Source organism: Mobula birostris, chromosome 1 (genome assembly GCF_030028105.1).
Source record: "Mobula birostris isolate sMobBir1 chromosome 1, sMobBir1.hap1, whole genome shotgun sequence".
NCBI classification, from domain to species: Eukaryota; Metazoa; Chordata; class Chondrichthyes; order Myliobatiformes; family Myliobatidae; genus Mobula; species Mobula birostris.
Genome location: NC_092370.1, coordinates 68,675,202 through 68,687,968, shown reverse-complemented (window position 1 = coordinate 68,687,968; position 12,767 = coordinate 68,675,202). Strand labels below are relative to the sequence as shown.

The window sequence follows — 12,767 nt, the reverse complement described above, 5'->3', positions numbered from 1 at the left end:
TGACATAATTTACCCTACTTGCACCATGACAGATATACCAATTAAAAATATTTTATCCAATTTATTATTCGCCATCTATTTTCCAATGTATGCAATTTGATGATCCAACCTTTCTTCCACATATGACGTGCTTTCTCTACATCCAAAAACGCTTCTAGTATGCGTTCTGTTCAATTGAGCCCTCCTTGACTCACGTTCCAGGCAGACAACGTTCTTGGTTTTTCCTTGTCTCCTAAGCCCATCTTTTTTTCCATGTAATATGTTAATCTATTATTAATTATTTCCCATGGTTTTACTGTTTACGTATTGGAACTATGATTGCTCCTTTCAATGCTTTAGGAAGTTTTCCTTTATCCCGTACATAGTTAAATAACTTTAAAATAACTCCCCCCTCACTCAAATTAGATAACATAACATTACTATCTGATCCTTTCGGGGGGGGGGGGAAGTTTTCTTCGCCTTTGTAAGAACACTATTCAATTCTGTCATGGTGAATATCAGGTTTAATGTACCCCCAATATTTCCAACCATCACTATTGATCACTATTCGAAGTTCTCTAATGTTTCCTCTCTTCTCCTTTTTCTTTCATTACTCATAATGTCAGAACTGTGTATTTTAGCAGAAGTATGCACTGGCAGTTCTGCTTTCTCTGCATTCAATACTGCAGCTCTCTCTCCTTTACACAACACTGAGCATCCAATTTCCCTGATGATCCCATTCATTCCTTTGATCATCTTCCAAACTCTTCAATAAATATTTGTATTCATGGAATCACAAAACTTACTCCAACATCCTGATGAAGGGTCTCGGCCTGAAACGTCGACTGCACCTCTTCCTACAGATGCTGCCTGGCCTGCTGCGTTCACCAGCAACTTTGATGTGTGTTGCTTGAATTTCCAGCATCTGCAGAATTCCTGTTGTTTACTCCAATATTCCTGTTTTGCCTTTTGAATTGTATTTCTTACTCTTTCTTTCATCTTTTTATCCTCAATTAAGTTTTGAAAAATGTGTGTCCTCTTTAACATTCTAAATGCTTTATTATGATGTTTTATTGCTTCCCCACATTTTTTTTGTCCACTATGGTACCATCTTATTTTTCACCCAATTCCATTTCCTTGGTATATTTATTGTTGCTGCTGTCATTATCCCTTTTACAATCCTGTCACATAAAATATCCACATCCTAATTGATTTCAATATTCTGTAATTCCTGATCGCCTATTTCTTTACATTTGTCCCAGTCAGCTTTTTCAAATAGCCAATGCTCCAGCATACTTTCCTGATCTGTCACTATTTCTATTCCTCGTCTAAATAACACAGGTCACTACCTATTGTTTTTTTTTCAAAACTTCCTTTGAACACTTTTCTGCTAAAGGTGCCGCAACTAATGTTAAATCAATTGCTGATTCAGAGCCTGCATTGAAATTTACTCTTGTCCCAGTTCCATCATTTATATATACCAGAATTTAGTTTTCCACAAGTTCGTCTATCACTGCTTGCATTAACTTCATCATGCTCCCCCCCAACATGCTGTGTGAATTAAAATGCCCACACTATACTCTATTTCCCTCTGTACCAATTTGCTCCAGCAAACCTATTTCTGATTTTTTACAAGGATTATAGATATTAATGATCTTAATTGTACCTTCCATTGTCCATACTTTGGTTACCAAGTATTCTGGTTCTTCTCCTTTCTTTAGCTCTCTATAATCCCTTCCAATAAAAGTTGCACACTCACCCACTCTTCCATTAATTTTATCATTTCTTACTTATCATAACCATTAATTTCAAATTTAGTCTTCTTGTACACATATCACATCCAGTTTCTCAGTAAAATCCTTCACATAAGTCAAAATCCTGTTAAACTTCTAGCATTCCATTGAAGAATTAACAGGATTGGTATTAGTTACCTTGTAAATAAGCCTCAGGACTTGGATCATTCCAACTCAGTACTACCTGCACTTGCTCCCATGATAACTCTCTCCTTTTCAAAAACATCACTGCAACAGTAGGTATTCAACCCTTCATTACTGCCTCAGCATTCTGTATGATAACGATTGATCATCCTCAATAAATATCCCTCTCCTTCTTTCTTCACATATCATTTGATCCCTTTGGCCCCAAGTGCAATATCAAATTCCTTCTTAAATATATTTAATGATTTTGGTTTCAATTGCCTTCTGGGGTTGACTCTTCCACTGGTTCACTACTATGGAATAATTCTCTTTTTATCACAGACCTAAATAGCTGACCTTTGTTTGCATCCTTTGATCCTTGCTATCAGGAATATTTTTAGTGCATTTCACCTATCCTGTCCGGTCGGAATGTTTTGTTTTTCTGAGATTCCCAGTGATGTTTGATATTCCTTCTTATTTTAAATAATACTGCACTTTGCACTTAGCCCGCTTGCACCACTTATGAATGTCCATTAATAAAGTAGAAGTACAAGCCAGATGATCTTGACTTTACCTGAATCAGATGGGGTGAGCTTTTGGTTGCCTACAAAGGGAGCAGTCAATTTTCTGTGAGGTAATTGCAACTATATGAGATCCTTCTGCTCTCATCCTCTCTCCTCCCAATCAGAATATGGTTAGAGATTTGTTTTGGTGAGGATGGACTTTCTTAGTCTTCACCTACCATATCAATGCTTGGAAACTCTGGACCTTGGAATTTGACACTATGTGTGTAATTTCAGGACATAAAGCAACTTAAATATCTGGGGAGAAAAATTTATTTAGCTTCTATTTACAGAACAAATCAGTGGTTGATAATTTAGAGAACAATTCAGCTGCAGGGATTAAAAATGCCACCCTAAATGTTAGTTGTCTCAAATATTATTGAAAATGCTGATACACTTGAACTGCTACATGTGCTTCATAAGTAACATCACAGGACTGGGGATGACTTCTGTTACTCTCTGCCGTTCTGAGAAGTAAAAAAATGCTTGTATGTGAATTCATTTACTATACAGTGATATTACACTCCACAAAATGAGTGGCATTTCAATGATATTGTATTGAAGCCTGCAGATATATAATTAAAAATTTACACTGGAGAAAAGATAACTCCTGTGGAAATGACATTCGTAACAGTGAAATATAACAACCAACAAGCCATATTGGGCTTGTATGTGGTAAGAACTGGAGGGCCAGCATTGTGGTGTCATGAGTGGCTAAGACAGCTACAGATTGATTTGAAATCCATCCATTATTTGCATACCACATCCCCTGCAACAGTCAACTGAAAGCAAATGAAGAATGCACTGGATAATACCACAGCAGTGTTGGGGTGGCATTGGGAAACTCAAAAATATCAAGGGTAAAATAGTCTTAAATGAAAATGCCGTACCCAAGTTTTACAAGGTCCATCCAGTTCCTCATACCATCCATTATAAAGTAGCCTGTGAGTTATATCCCATGGAGGTGAAGGAATTCTTAAATGTTGGGGGAAGCATGTAGATAATACCAGTGGTCCCAATAGCCAAGAAGAATTGGCCTGTCAGGATCTGTGGTGAAATTAAGGTCATCATCAAGCCAGTTCTGGAAGTAGATCAATACCCTCCTAGCAGGAAAGAGGATATCATTGCAAACCTTTCTGCTGGAAAATACTTCAGCAAAGTGGACTTAGCTGAGGCCTACCTACAGATGGGGATGTCCAAAGTGTGTCTCAACATAAATACTCAGAAAGGGTTTTATTGCTATAATGAGCTTATTTTTGGAGTAGCATTTACACTTGCATTCTGAAAGAAAGCTGTGGACCAGGTGCTGTAAGGTTGCCCAGGCAGTTAGTATTACCTGGATGACATCATTGTTACAGTAATGATGAGGAGGAACATTTCCAAAATCTCAAGACACTGTTAAAAAGGGTGGAAGATTATGGGCTCAGAACACAACAGGTGTGAAATCTTTAAACTGTGGTCACACTATTGATGCATAAGTGTGCTGAGAAAATTCAAGTAGTGGTAGATGGCCCAATGCCAAGCGAGGTGTCACACTTCTAGTCCTTTTTAGGATTTGTTGATTACAATAACGTGTTCCTACCAAACCTATCATGGTGCACTCACAAAGGACTGGACTCAGGTACAGAGGAACAACAGGATCCCCAGGAAGAGATAAAAACAGCAGGTGAAACATCAGAATCTATGCCTCAGTGGAGCAACTGAGCACACTACAAGATAATTCATCCTCACTAACACCACTGAGGTGGGAGACCTCTTTAAATAATCATTGAATCCAGGAACATGTGCCAGCTACAATTAACTTGACAAGATTAAACTGAAAACAGAAGGGCTTAGCAACTCTAGTTAAGATATTGATTAGTAAATACAGGTGCTCAAAAACCCTAGAAGCTCAACACTCTATGGTAAGCTGTAGTGCTCATGGCAGAACCTGGCTACTCTGCTCTACCTCTTGAACTCAGTACTACAGATTGGAAAGAAATGGCAATGGACAAAGCAGTGATAGGTGGCTTTCCAAAAGGTAAAGGAGATGGTGATGTTAATCACATTGTTGAGTGAAACTTGCCTGTGATGCCACACCATGCGTATGCTTTGAGTAAAGGATGTGAATATCCCATAGCCTTTGCATCATGTTCCTGTACTGCTGCAGAGAAAATTCACACATAGGTTGACAGAGAGGATATGAATCTCATTTGGGGTGTAAAATGTTTCAACTAGTACTTGCTGGGAGAGAGTGTACCCTTATTACTGATCGTCAATGACTAGTGTCCAATTTCAATCCACAGGACAGCATGAATGCAGAGATGGAAGCAACACACATCAAAGTTGCTGGTGAATGCAGCAGGCCAGGTAGCATCTCTAGGAAGAGGTACAGTTGAAGTTTCAGGCTGAGACCCTTCTTCAGGACTAGTCCTGATGAAGGGTCTCGGCCTGAAACGTCGACTGTACCTCTTCCTAGAGATGCTGCCTGGCCTGCTGTGTTCACCAGCAACTTTGATGTGTGTTGCTTGGATTTCCAGCGTCTGCAGAATTCCTGTTGAATGCAGAGATGGGCTCTGTTTCTTCAAGGACACAATTATGGGATCAAATTCAAGAAACAACTAATCGTGGAAAAGCTGATGGATTGTCCTGTTTACCCTTGGAAAAGGAAATCCCTGAAAATTTACGAAAGGGACACTCCTTTTGATGTATTCTCCCTAATGTAAATGGAAAGTCACCCTATTATAGTAGAAACGATCTAAAGGCAAGTTTATTTATATAGCACATTTCAAGCACAAGGCAATTCAATGTACTTTACATAAAAGAAGATATAAAAATCAAATTTCAGACAAGATAAAGAGAATAAAATCACAAAATAAAGAAATAAAAATTGCAGTGCAGGAGATTCAAATAAAAAGCTACAGTGAAAAGAAAAGTTTTAGGCATCGATTTAAAAGAGCTTAAAGTTGGGGCAGACTTCAGATCCTTTGGAAGGTTATTCTAGATATGTGGAGCATAGTAACTAAAAGCTGCTTCCTGTTTTTATTTTTGAATGTGCAGGCAGTAAGCAGACACCCCCCAGACAACCTGAGAGCTTAGGAAGGCTCAGAATGCAGCAGAAGATCAAAGATGTATTTTGGCCCTAGACCATTCAGTGCTTTATAAGCCAGTAGTAATATTTTAGTCAGTCCTCTGATAGACAGGAAGCCAGTGTAGTGATCTGAAAACTGGAGTGATATGTTCTAGGTCTCAGTGAGGACTCTAGGAGCAGTGTTCTAAACGAGCTGCAGCTGTCTGAGGGATTTCCTATACAGTAGAGACCTTTGAAAACGGCATTACAGTAGTCAAGCCTACTAAAAATAAATGCATCGATGAGTTTTTCTAGAGCTTGCTAAGACATAAGCCCTTTAACTTGTGCTATATTTTTAAGATGGCAGCAGGCTGACTTTGTAGATGTCTTAATGTGGCAGTTAAAATTTAAGTCGGAGTCCATCACACCACCAAGGTTTCTGGCCTGTGTTGTGGTCTGTAACGAAAGGGATTCTAAGTGAGCACTGAGTTCTAATAATTCTTTTTTGGCACCAAAAACAATTATTTCAAGGGAAACTAGAAAAGACCTCACACTCTCTCAGGGGTACATGGTGACTCAAAATGGCTGGAATGTGTGGCAGAATTCCCAGTTTCCCCCATTTTTAACAGTGCTAGATGAACTTGCCTTTGATGGAGGTTTCCTGATGTGGTGATTGAGAGTTATTGTAACCATTCAAGCTGAGAGCTAAAGTGTTGGAGGAGCTACATACCAGTCATCTAGGCATGGTCAAAATGAAAATGTTAGCTCAAAGCTTTGTCTGGTGGCCTGGGGTAGATCAGCTAATCTAGCAGCTTGCCGTGCACTGTTCCAAACACGTCCAAAAGAAAGGCATTCAGAGCTGTCAGAATCGCTTCCTTCAATTCCAGAGTCAACTTCTACAACCAAGGACAAGGTGCCAGGACCTGTGATTGATTCACTGCCACAAATCTCACCTGCCAAGTAGGGTGACCTCCCCGGTCAGGAAAGACATTATCTCACATGATTACGAAATCTTGCAGAGCAATTAAATCTTTAGGCCTGAATGGGACAATTAAAATTTACTTTGCTGTGATGAGAGAGCAATACATTATATATGTGAGTTGAGATGCATTTCATATTAAGTTGTAGTTAAAAGCTAAACAGGGAAGGATGTTGTGTATTTAATATTTCATTAATATTTGAGTGATATTGCAAGTATATTGTTTGATTAAGCATTCAATGTTTACATAATTCATTACAGGTTATATATACGAAGTACCTGAATGGTTTATGTCATTACGCCACTATGTCAGAAGTGTGCGCCTCTTTAGGGTAAAAATTGTAAACTAAGGCACAGGTCCATGTTTTTCTTTCAATTAGTTTCATGTTTTGGAGTCACAAAACTTAACACTCTACATCTCTTGAATCCTTTTACCCTGAACTACCTTTCTCCATCCCCATCTTTTGCACCACTTGCTTTTATTCTCTCCATCATCCTTTCCTTGCAGTTGTCCCAAATACTTTTCTCTCTTTCGCTAGAGAGGGAGAAATTGGAGTGAATGTGTGAAGGGATGTGGGGCTCGGAGCATGGATGAGGTTGCTAAGAGGATTAGAACGTCATGCAAATAAACTGTGATTAAAGCCTAGACTTATTAAAAACCTTGCCCTGAAATTTGCTTGTATTATTTTGAGCAGATTATTTATTCATTTATTTAAAGGTTGTAATCTTTCTAGTGCTTGCTTTCTATACATCGTGCAACTAACACAGTAGGCATTGTACTTCCAAGAAAAAAGTGAAAACACTTCTCAATATGGTTGTGTAGCATTCAATTTCCACTTTCTTTTCAGCTGAAGAGCTGACAATGTGGTTAATGGGTCAATGTTCCTGAAGAGGAAGGAAGACATTTTCAGACATTATGTTAGCAAGGCATTCTGCAACCTTAACTGGTTTTCTGTGGAGCATATGACTTTATTGACAGCTTCCGTTGCTATTTTTGTTTGGTTTAGCCTTAGTCCCTCTCACTTCAGCTGTACTATGTTCTTGGTGTTCTTTGATTCCTTAGTTATGCTTTTCTCTATTCTCTGTTATTTTATTTTCAGACATTTTTTTTTTGCACTTCAAAGCTCACTGTAGTTCATCCATTACAGGTAGACAGCTTATAATTCTGTCCCTTGTGTCTTTTTTATGTCTTTGCCTTCTGACCCTTTTTTAAAATGCTTCTCAGCTCGTAAATATTTCTATTTCTGTTGAAGAGTTGCACCTAAAAGTTTAACACCTTTCTTTTGGTAGATGCTGTCTGATTTACTGAGGGATTCCAGTCGCATGAACAATTGTGTCACTAATCTAGAGAGTTCATTACAAGTGTAAGACTTCAAGGCAGAACCATGTTTTGAAATTCCAGCATCTTTAGAAATATCCAGCAGAATTAGATCCTCTCTTTAATTTCAAAATTGAGAAATGTTCAACTTTTGTTTATTTCTGTCAGTGTACCTGTAAGCCCTGATGGGGAGAAGGCACAACTTGGTGCTGTCTAGTCTTGACATGGTCCAGGACATGGAATCTTAGCTCTAATTTGTGGCATCTGTTCATCTCGCGAGACCATGGATCTGCACCTGGAAAGTCTTGCTTCAGTCTGCGTTAGAGCAGCGTCTGTTGTGGCTGTAGAGTCCAACACAGGAGTGACAGTCTTGAAGGCGCTGTCCTGTAGTGTTGTCTTGGTGCTGTTTTTCCGACGAGTGCGCTTTTCTTCAGCAGTAAGCCTCAGTTTCTCTTCTCTTTTTAGACTTCTGCGTAGTTCCAGCCTCCAGTGAGAGCAATCGCTTGCGATGTCCTCCCACCTCTCGACGTTCATTTTCAGTGACTTCATGTCTCTCTTGCAAACGCCTTTGAAACGAAGATGGGGCCACCCTTGTGCTCTCTTGCCGGAGGACAGTTCCCCGTACAGCCGGTCTTTCAGGATCCTCCCATCTGACATGAGGTGTACGTGGCCCAGCGAGTGGAGACGGCGTTGCTGGAGCAGGGTGAAGAGGCTAGGTATCTGGGCGCGGGCCAGGACCTCATTATTGGTGACTCGGTCAGTCCACATGATGTCCAGGGTGCGTCTCAGGCTGCAAAGGTGGACGCCGCTCTTGTCTGGAGTAAAGGCTCCAGGTCTCACTGCCGTAAAGCAGTGTGCTGAGGATGCAGACACTGTAGACTGCAACCTCGGTGTGCATCGTCAGCTTTCTGTTCTCCCAGACTCTCTTTGTCAGCCTGGCGAATGTTGAGGCTGCTCATCCAATCCATCTATTGATTTCAGGGTCTAGGAAGAGGCTGTCCGTGATGGTGGAGCCAAGGTATGTAAACTCATGAACTACCTCCAGCTCGTAGTTGTTGATGGTAATGGCAGGGCGGTGCTGAACGCCTTGGCCCAACACGTTGGTTTTCTTCAGGCTGATGGTCAAGTTGAAGTCCTGGCAGTCTCTTGAGAAGCTGTCCATGAGGCGTTGCAGTTGCTCTTCAGAGTGTGTTGCCAGTACCGCATCATCTGCAAACAACATGTCCCTGATGAGTACTTCACGAACCTTGGTTTTTGCCCTCAGCCGTGACAGACTGAACAGCCTCCCGTCCGATCTGGTGTGGAGGTAGACACCATCAGTTGATGTTCCAAAGGCGTGCTTCAGCATGACTGCAAAGAAGATGCCAGACAGGGTGGGGGCAAGCACACAGCCCTGCTTCACACCACTGCAGATGTTGAAGGCCTCTGAAGAAGAGCCGTCGAACTGAACAACGCCCTTCATGTCTGTGTGGAATGACTGAACTATCCTGAGGAGCCTCGGGGGACAACCAATCCTGGCGAGGATTTTGAACAGGCTATCTCTGCTCACAAGGTCGAAGGCCTTCGTAAGGTCAATGAAAGCGACGTAGAGTGGTTGTCTTTGCTCTCTGCATTTCTCTTGTAGCTGTCGAAGGGAGAAGTTCGTGTTGATTGTGGAGTGTTCTGACCTGAATCCGCACTGAGACTCGGGATATACCCTTTCGGCTATTTTCTGCAAGAAACAAGGCCCAGGAAACAGCCAGACGCTGTACAAATGACTACTGGTTACAACTATGCGAAAGCATTCAGTTATCATTTGACACAGGCAACATCCGTGGAGTGTACAAGGGGATCAAGAAAGCCATTGGGTCAACCCAGAGCAAAACAGCACCATTGAAAACCATAACAGGCAAGACCATCAATGACAAAGGCAAGCAGATGGAGAGATGAGCATTACTCTGAACTCTTCTCCAGAGAAAACAGCATTTCAGACAGCACGCTAGATGCCGTGGAATGCCTGCCTATCATGGAGGAACTTGATGCATTGCCGACTGCCGAAGAGCTGAGTAAAGCCATCGACAGCCTGCCCACTGGAAGGCACCAGGATTGGATGGCATTCCACAAGAGGCCATCAAATGTGCAAAGGGCATCCTGCTAAACCACGTGCATGAACTACTGTGCCAGTGCTGGACAGAGGGAGCAGTGCCGCAAGACATGAGAGACTGCAACATTGTCACCATATATAAGAACAAAGGGGACAGAAGAGACTGTAACAGCTACAGTGGAATCTCCTTGCTGAACATCGTTGGGAAGGTCTTTGCCCACATGGTCCTGAATAGCTCTAATAAGAGCAGCAGATTTGACTATCATGTTTCACAACCAGTTGTGATACTTTTTTGATACTTTAGTCATTCATATGTTATACATAATTGATGAGGAGAACGTACCCAAAGTAACAAAACTGGTTTTCCTATTCCTTAACTGCTGTTGATGGATCTGATGTATATTCAGTGGCCACTTAATTAGGTACACCTGCTTGTAAATGCAAATATATAATCAGCCAATCATGTGGCAGCAATTCAATATATAGAACCATGAAATGATTGTTGGTGTCAGATGGGGTGGTTTGAGTACTATCAACTTATTTAAAAAGTGGTTCCTTTATTTCTTGTATTATTCAACACTATATCTCAAATATTGTTTACACCCATTTTTCATGATTCATTCTGAGGTTATTTGGGCTCAAGCTATGTTAAAGTTGCTGAGGGGGTTAAGTTGATAAATACAAGATATTGTCTTTTTTCTTCTTCAGTGTCAAAGAATTTAAAACTATTTTCTTTTCTCTTGCCAGAGTGAAAGGTGTTAATGATCAACATGAGAAAGCCTGCAGGTGCTGGAATCCAAAGCAACACACAAAAATGCTGGAGGAGCTCAGCAGATCAGACAGCATCTTTGGAAATGAACAAACAGTCAATGTTTTGGACTGAGACTGTTTGCTCATTTCTGTAGATGCTGCCTGATTTGCTGACTTCCTCCAGCATCTTTTTGTCTGTTTCTGCAGATGGTAATGACCACTGCTTTGCATCATTAAACAAATGTAACCTGGCTCTGGCCTTGTCATTTTGTGCAACATTGCGATTTCCACCTCGGGACACATACAGGTTTTCTTGTAAGTACCCATTGCTAGATTCTTCTGAGATGATTGTGGGGCTTCTGTGATTCTGAAAAGTTGGTTACCTCCCTGTATTATTCAGAGGGAGAGGGAGATCATCAGTTCGTCAAACTCCAGTCCTTTCCCAAATTGTTTGCTACACAACTTCACAATCTCCACTGAACCACTGAAAAGTTGCAATGCCCTCTCACTGCTGGCCCTCATATTCAGCTCAGTCCCATCCTCCACCAAGCCAGTTATCACCATGCACCAACCCTTCTCTCATTCCACCTCAAAATCATATGCTGGATTTATTCAATCCCTCCTGATATCAAATACCAGTGTTTGGTCTACATGGTATGCAACCATTTTAATTCCTAACTCTATTTCCATTCTGGCATGTCAGTCCATGGCCTCATCTTTTGGCATGATGAGGCCACCCTCAGGCTGGAGGAGCAACATTCATACTCTGTCTCAGTAGCCTTTAATCTGATGTCATGAACAACAATTTCTTCTTCCCAGTAATTTTTTCCCTTGCCCTCCCATCTTCTATTCCCCACTCTGGCCTCTCAGCTCTTCTTCTCACTTGCCTATCACCTCCGACTGGTGTCCCTCCTTCTTCCCGGCCTCCTGTGATCCACTCTGCTTTACTATCAGAAACCACCTTCTCCACCTACCTGGCTGACCTGCTGAGTTCCTCCAGAATATTTGTGCGTTGCACTGGTCTACTACCTTTGATTACTATCCACAAACCACCCCAGTAATATCACTGCAAATAACAGGCTTATTTTCCTCTTTTCCCTACCTCCACATCCTGAACTAGCCACAGGCCAAGTCCATGCCTCTGACTGGTGTAACCTGGCCTTAGAAAAGGAATATTTGACACCATATTCTGCAATGCCTTTCACTTGAGTGTGCTGAATTGCTACAGAAATAAATCAGAGAAGTCATCTGCAGACAGTTTGAAAATACAAACATGAGTAGATTTTTAAAATCCATTGAGTCTACTTATTTTGTGTCAAATATTGACTGAACAGCTTTCAAAACATAGATTAATTATTTGCATATGAACAGAACAAAGGGAAACTCTTCATTTGTCAAGAATTAATTATAGTTCTCCAGAAGGAAAGATCCTTTCAATCAATATCAGTGTTGCAACTAGAATGATGCAACAGTCAATGAAATTAAATATAAATCCAAAAGCTTAATTAAAAAAAACAAACATACTTCCCTCATTCTGTTGACACTAATGAACAAGGGCATATTAATTTGTCTAAGTCTTCAACCTTCTGTGAAAGCAATCCCTTGGGTGTGTTGAAATGAATAACAATACTTTAATTGCCTAATTACTCATTTGGGATTCAAGATAATGTGAATTGTTTTTGATAGAGAGGTAATAAAAGGCTCACAGGAATTTTCGGATGATTGTACAAGGAAAGCTTATAGTCCAGATCTCACCAAGCCAAGCTCACCAGTTTTAATTTCTGCTTCTCCCCTCCCTGTTCCAGTATTTACCTGATTTGAATACAAGGAGGTTTACTTTTATTACCCAATATGTTCCAGACTGATAATAAACAAGAAGACCCCCATCACGATACTTCCTTGAAAGCTTTCACAATTGCCAACGCATCAGCTTTATGGCCTTGAAGAAATTTTAATAGTTAAAATGTGGCAATAGAAAACCTTTTTAAAACTTCAGTATGAAGTTAGAAAGTTCCAAAATTATAAAAAATCACTAAGTTCAACATATAAATAATAGTAAAACATAAATAATTCAGGTTTTGTACTGAATGGGGAAGAAAGAAAAAAACCCAACTTTTTTCTTTCCTTTGC

The 12,767-nt window shown here is 40.5% G+C and overlaps 1 long non-coding RNA gene across 1 annotated transcript in view; it reads left to right on the top strand.

The window, feature by feature from the left end:
• Positions 1 to 12,767, top strand: part of LOC140196883 (uncharacterized) — a 44,102-nt gene that overhangs the window by 463 nt on the left and 30,872 nt on the right. The gene's annotated exons all lie outside the window — the stretch shown is intronic.